The sequence below is a fragment of the Macaca nemestrina genome, chromosome 10, assembly GCF_043159975.1.
Source record: "Macaca nemestrina isolate mMacNem1 chromosome 10, mMacNem.hap1, whole genome shotgun sequence".
Taxonomy (NCBI): Eukaryota; Metazoa; Chordata; class Mammalia; order Primates; family Cercopithecidae; genus Macaca; species Macaca nemestrina.
This window is the reverse complement of record NC_092134.1, coordinates 29,088,788-29,096,113: the sequence shown is the minus strand read 5'-3', so window position 1 is coordinate 29,096,113 and position 7,326 is coordinate 29,088,788.

Sequence of the window (7,326 nt, the reverse complement as noted above, 5' to 3'; positions counted from 1 at the left end):
GGGAGGCCAAGGTTACAGTGAGCCGAGACGGCGCTCCAGCCTAGGTGACAGAGCAAGACTCCGTCTCAAAAAAAAAAAAAAAAAAAGTTGGCCGGGCGCGGTGGCTCAAGCCTGTAATCCCAGCACTTTGGGAGGCCAAGACGGGCGGATCACGAGGTCAGGAGATCGAGACCATCCTGGCGAACACGGTGAAACCCCGTCTCTACTAAAAAATACAAAAAAACTAGCGGGGCGAGGTGGCAGGCGCCTGTAGTCCCAGCTACTCGGGAGGCTGAGGCAGGAGAATGGCGTGAACCCGGGAGGCGGAGCTTGCAGTGAGCTGAGATCCGGCCACTACACTCCAGCCTGGGCGACAGAGCCAGACTGCATCTCAAAAAAAAAAAAAAAAAAATGTTATCCTAAGATCTTTATATAGCATGAATTTCTTCAATCTTCATCAAACATTTAAAAAGTGTTAATTGCAAAGAAAACAAAAAACAAGGAAGAATTGGCCTGAGTTTAATTTCTCCCTTTCTCTATGCTTACCCATAGTGGAGATTTAGGAGTGAAATGATGTGTTCAAAAGTTCAAGGGCAGGAAATATAAAAACACAAGTAATAGAATTGGGAGAAGGATGACTAATCCTTCTTCCAATTATGAATGGTGAACCAAAAGATGTGAAGATGACTACTTTTCTGAGTTTATCATTTCAGTACTGTGTATCTAAACTACGTACTTAATTCAAATTCCACTAAAAGGTAATATCAGCTCCTACGGTTCTGCAGGCATTGTACTAGGAGCACCAGGGCTACAAAGGTGAATGAATCACTCTCCTTACCCTGGGGAGCCAGAACTCTAGGAGAAATGGAACCCAGTCCACATCCTCTGCAGTTGGATCCTAGGTCATCCTGCCTTGACAACCAACCTGTGTTCTCTGTGCCTTCTGTGTCTATTTCAGGAAGCCCCCAGTAAATGTTAACCATTTTTCTGATGTCTTGGTGAAAGAGGGAGGCCAAGATCATAATTTAGTCTTGGAAAAAACACTGCAGCTAACCTAGTCTTTGCATTAAAAGTCAGAGACAGGTAATTGAGTGTCTTTATTTCGAGTCTATACACCACAGCTGCCAGTTAGTTTATATCGCTATTTATCTAGGCAACAAACAATGAAACAGAATCCCTGGCCCCATGAAGACTTCACAGTTAGATTTTACTTCATCACTTCAACGAGGCCTCGTAAAATTCCCATGAGGACAGTGTCTAGCAGAATATTGTCTCCACTTCCACCTTCCTGATTCTTCTCTTGCTCCACTCTTCTCAATCCATTCTATGCACTGAGGCCTAGAAGGATCTGGCTTCAGCTTCCCTCTCCCACCCGGCTTGTGGCTCTTCCTCAACCCTGACCTCACCACCCTCTAGACCCACTGGCCTATGCATTGCTCCTCACACACACACCAGCCTTAAGATCCTCACTGGTTCTTTTTCATCACTGAGGTCTTGCCCCTTCAACGAGAGACTTCCCTGATCCCTTCATCTTAAGTAGCCCCACCCAGTTACTCTCTATCCTGTCATCCAGCTATATTATTCTATGTAAAAGTAAATATGATTATGTTTACTCCAATACCCTTAGCCTAACTGGATTATCTTGTTTATTTGTTGGCTATAAGTACATATATCTAAAATGGAAACAGGCTAGGCTCAGTGGCTTACGTCTGTAATCCAAGCATTTTGGGAGGCTGAGGAGGGTGGACTGCTTGAGCTCAGGAGTTTGAGATCAGCCTGGCCAACATGGTGAAACCCCGTCTCTGCAAAAAATACAAAAATTATCTGGGCATGGTGGTGCATGCTGGTAGTCCCAGCTACTCGGGAAGCTGAGGTGGGAGAATCACTTGAACCCGGGAAGTGGAGGCTGCAGTGAGCTGAGATTGCTGCAGTTAGCTGAGATTGCATCACTGCACTCCAGCCTGAGTGACAGAGCAAGACTCTATCTCAAAAAAAAAAAAAAGAGGGAAAAAACACTCCTCATTGCCCACACTACTACCACCGTGGTTCAAGTCACATCTCCTGAAAAGATTTGGATGTTCTGCCCAAATCTCATGTTGAAATGTAATCCCGTGTTGGAGGTGCGGCCTGGTGGGAGATAATTGGATAATGGGGGTACCTTTCTCATGAATGGTTGAGCATCATGCCCTGGATGCTGTCCTCGAGATAGGGAGTGAGTTCTCTTGGGATCCGGTGGTTTAAAAGTGTGTGGCGCCTCCCCCTCTCCCTCTTGCTCCTGCTTTGGCCTTATAAAGTGCCTGCTCCCACGCTGCCTTGCACCATGATTGGAAGCTTCCTGAGGCCTCCCCAGAAGCAGATGCCAGCCTTATGCTTCCTATACAGCCTGCAGAACTGTGAGCCAATTAAACCTCTATTTGTGTAAATTACCTAGTCTGAGGTATTTCTTTACGGAATGCAAGAACAACCTAATACATCTCTCATCAGGGTGACTGCAGTGACTTGTCTCCCTTCTTCCTCTCTGATACACAGCAGCCAAGATTTCAGATCCTCTGAAAATATAAGTCAAATCCCATCACTCCACTGCTTAAAATTCCCCTATTAACTCCTCATTTTCCTCAAAGTAAAAGATAAAGACTTGTCCAGTGGCCTTACAAGACAGTGGCAAGCTCCTTCATTCCAAGTTGAACAACAAAAAGATACTGATTGTTCTTTGGTCATAGTGACCAAAAACAACCAGAATCTGTTTTAATCAATCAATAACAATCTCCTGATCAGTGACTTACTTCTGAAAATTAGCCAATCAGCAACAGCCACACTCTAGTAATCCTTCTTTCACAGCTAAAGGTCAACTCATCTCTAATCAGTCCAGCTTCTAAGAGTTCCCCAACCTCTAAACCCCATGCTTCCCAAAACACTATATAAGAGTCGCAGATTCCTTTGTTCAGAGACACTCTTTCTTACAAGTACTGCTGTCCTCCGCTTAGCAAGAAATACATTTGGCACTTAATTGTTGCAGATGTGAATGGTGGCCTCTTCACTGGACAACGCCCTATGGGATCTTTGATCTATTCCCTTTCCACTCCCCCTCTACCTTCATCTCCTCCTACTTTTTCCTTTGCTAATTGTGCTCCTTGCAGTCCTTATTTCTGCCAGGAATGCTCCTGCCTCAGGGCCTTTGCACTGGCTGTTCCAGCTGCCTAGTACATTCTCCCTCAGCCGCGTAGCTCACTCCTTTACCTCCTTCCATGCCTTAATGGGGCCAGCCCTGATCACTTATCTAAAAATTGCAATTCCAACTCCCTACCCCCGCTCAGCTATAACCCTCTAATATACTATATCGTTTCCTTATTTGTTATGTTTATGATTTATTGTCTGTCTCTTCCCACTAAAATGTAAGCCCTATGAGGACAAGGAATTTTGCTTGTTTTGTTTACCAATGCATCCCTCGCATCTAAAATAGTGTCCAGCATTCACTTGGTACTCAATATTTGTTGAATGAATGGACTTTGAATGTTTCACCTTTTTAGAATATAAACTTCTTTAGTGCAAAGACTTTGTGTTTACCATTGTATTCTCAGAGCCTAAAACAGTGCCTGGCACATAGTAGGGCTTCATAAGTATGTACTAAATGAATGCATGCACAGGTATGGTATAAAATTGTTTTAATTGTAATGTAAATGACCTTGCGATTATGAAAGCCTTATGTGCCATCTTCCTCCACAGAAACACAGTTAATGAACACATTTAAAATTCCTCACATTATTATGATGTGTTAATCAAAAAGTCCAAAACATATTCATCACTATTTCCCCAGGTATTAGGTGAGTCAATGTACAAAGATGACTAAAAAATTCTTGATCAGCTTGAAAAAGCAGCATGATCACTCTCCTTTCTAGGGCTGTCAAGGCTGAGGACAGGAGGAAACCCTTGTCTCTGATAGGAAAGAAGGGCAGAGAACATTCTTTTCTCATGTCCTTTATTTTTTTACTTAAACTCTTGGGTCATTTCCAAACTGGTGTCCCTGTCCATTTAATATAACATGGCCATATTAATCTTCCTGAAAACTTGTTTTTTTAAATCCTACATGTGAATGCCAGGTCTTAGAAAACATAGTTCTTACTGTGTTATTACCTTTTTAAAAATCATGAAAACAACTCTCATCTATGATATAGTTACTACGTATCAGGCCCTCTGCTAAATGCTACCTGCATGTTTTCTCATTTCAGCCACACAATGACCTTATGAAATAGGTGTTATTGACCCAACTCAAAAGACATAAAAACAAGCTCATAGTTTAAGAAACCAAGAAGTGACACAGCTGGAAGCCAAGCCTCAAACCTGGCCCCGGTCTCTCTTATTAAAAAAAAACAACTATTTATTCAAAGGGTCCTAAGAGACTTTTCTCTAAAGAAGATACACAGATGGCCAACAAGCATATGCCAAGATGCTCAACATCATTAGTCATAAGGGAAATTCAAATCAAACCACAGTGAGATACCACTGCACACCCACCTGGATGGCCAGAATCAGAAAGGTCGATCATAACAAGTGTTGTCAAGGATATGGTGAAACTAGAACCTTAACACATTGCTGGTGGGAATGTAAAATGGTACAGCCACTATGGAAAACAGTCTGGCAGTTCTTCAAATAGCTAAACATAAAAGTTACCATTTGACCTGGCAATTCCACTCCTAGGTTTATGCTCAAGATAAATGAAAATATATATCCATACAAAAATTGTACATTTATAACAGCTTTCTTCTTTTATTTTTATTTATTTATTTATTTGATTTATTTATTTATTTATTTCGAGACAGAGTTTCACTCTTGTTGCCTAGGCTGGAGTGCAATGGCACGGTCTCAGCTCACTGCAGCCTCCACCTCCCAGGTTCAAGTGATTCACCTGCTTTAGCCTCCTGAGTAGCTGGGATTACAGGCATGCACCACCACGCCCAGATAATTTTTGTATTTTTAGTAGAGACGGGGTTTCACCATATTGGTCAGGCTAGTCTTGAACTCCTGACCTCAGGTGACCCACCTGCCTAGGCCTCCCAAAGTGCTGGGATTACAGGTGTGAGCCACTACTCCTGGCTGCAGCTTTCTTCTTATAGTCAAAAAGTGGAAACAACCCAAATGTCCATCAACAAATGAATAGATAAACAAATATGATGTATCAATGCAATGGAATATCATTTGGCCATAAAAACAAATGAAGCTGTAATATATGCTACAACATGGATTAACCTTGAAATCATTATCTAAGTAAAAGGAGTCAGACACAAAAGAGAATATATGATTTCATTTATATTGAATATCCAGAATAGTCAAATGCGTAGAGACAGAGGCAGATTATTCTTTGCTGGGGGCTAAGGGAGGAGATGGGGGAGCCAGAGGTGTGATAGCTAAAAGGTATAGGGTTTCTCTTTGAGGTGATGAAAATGTTTTAAAATTGTGAGGGCCGGACACAATGGTTCACACCTGTAATCCCAACATTTTGGGAGGCCGAGGCAAGCAGATCACTTGAGGTCAGGAGTTCGAGACCAGCCTGGCCAACATGGTAAAATCCCATCTCTACTAAAAAATACACAGATTAGCCGGGTGTGGTGGCAGGTGCCTGTAATCCCAGCTACTTAGGAGGCTAACTCAGGAGGATTGCTTGAGCCTGGGAGGCGGAGGTTGTAGTGAGCCAAGACTGCACCACTGCACTCCAGCCTGGGCAACAGAATGAGATCCGTCTCAAAAAATAGTAAGAAAATTAAAGAAAAATTGTGAGGATGGTTGCACAAATCTGCGAGTATACTCAAAAACAGTAAATTGTACACTTTAAATTTGAAAATTGTATGGTATGTAAATTATATTTCAATAAAGCTTTTACCAAAAGGATCCTACCTTTTCATATGTGTTCATGTCTTTTTATATTTGAAGCACACACACATTGATAAGCAAAACACTAAATTCTAAGCAAAACACTAAATTCCCAATAGAAAAATGAGCGAAGGACATAAAATAGAAAACTCATAAAAGAAAAAAATACAAATGGTTCATGAACATGTGGGTAGGGAAAAACGTTTACCTCAAAGACAAATTAAAATAAGGGGAAACCTAACACATAAGCAAATAATTTTACAGCAAAGATGAAGACGAAGATGTGGTAAGATGGATGTTCTTTTTTTTTTTTTTTTTTTTTTGTAGACATGAGGTTTCACCATGTTGCCCAGGCTGGTCTTGAACTCCTGGACTTAAGCAATCCTCCCGTCTCAGCCTCCCAAAGTTCCAGGATTACAGGTGTGAGCCACTTCGCCCAGCCTGAGATTGGTGCTCTTATATGCTGATAATGGGAGAGCTTTCTAGAAAGCGGTGTGTGCTTTGGCAGCTTTTAAGGTGTTTGTATTAGTCTGTTCTCACGCTGCTAATAAAGACATACCCAAGACTGGGTAATTTATAAAGGAAAGAGGTTTAATGGACTTACAGTTCCACATGACTGGGGAGGCCTCACAATCGTGGCACAAGGCAAATGAGCAAAGTCTCGTCTTACTTGGCGGCAGGCAAGAGAGCATGTGCAGAACTCCCCTTTAAAAAACCATCAGATCTCATGAGACTTATTCACTATCATGAGAACAACATAGGAAAGCCCCAACCCTATAATTCAATGACCTCCCACTGGGTCCCTGCCATGACACATGGGAATTATGGGAGCTACAATTCAAGATGGGATTTGGGTGGGGACACAGTCAAACCCTATCAGTGTTCTTACACACTTAGTCAAAAAATCTATCACAGGAAATCATTTGTAATACAGGTAATAAGTAGTAAGATATTCATAACAACACTGTTAACAATAGAAACAATTAGGGAAAACTATGTGGTAAGCAAACTAAAATGGCCCGAAGGCTCTGCACCTCCTAGTATTCACACCTTTGTGTATTGTCCTCCCCTGGGATATGGACTGGACTTATCGACACATCTTTTTTTTTTTTTTTCATTTTTATCTATTTATTTTGCTTTTCTCTATTTTTCTTCTATTATATAGGTATTTTAAACTTTTCCTTTTTAAAATTCTGTACAACTATTATGATTTTAAGAAGGGGAAGAGTTAGAAGCATTTACAGACTTTTCACAACAATGACCCTGCCTGGTAAGTCCCTTTTTTCCCCCTCCTTGTTTTCTCACACTTTGCGGTTAATGAGTTTTAAGATTTGCTTTCCCCAAATATCCACCAATTTGTTAATCTTAACAGCTCCATCCAGACATAGAACACAGAAAACCTTAGGAAAGTCTCATAAACTTGGATGAGGGTCATCAAAGCGCCTCTCTAATTATCAAAGCACTATTATCTTGCTGTTTTAA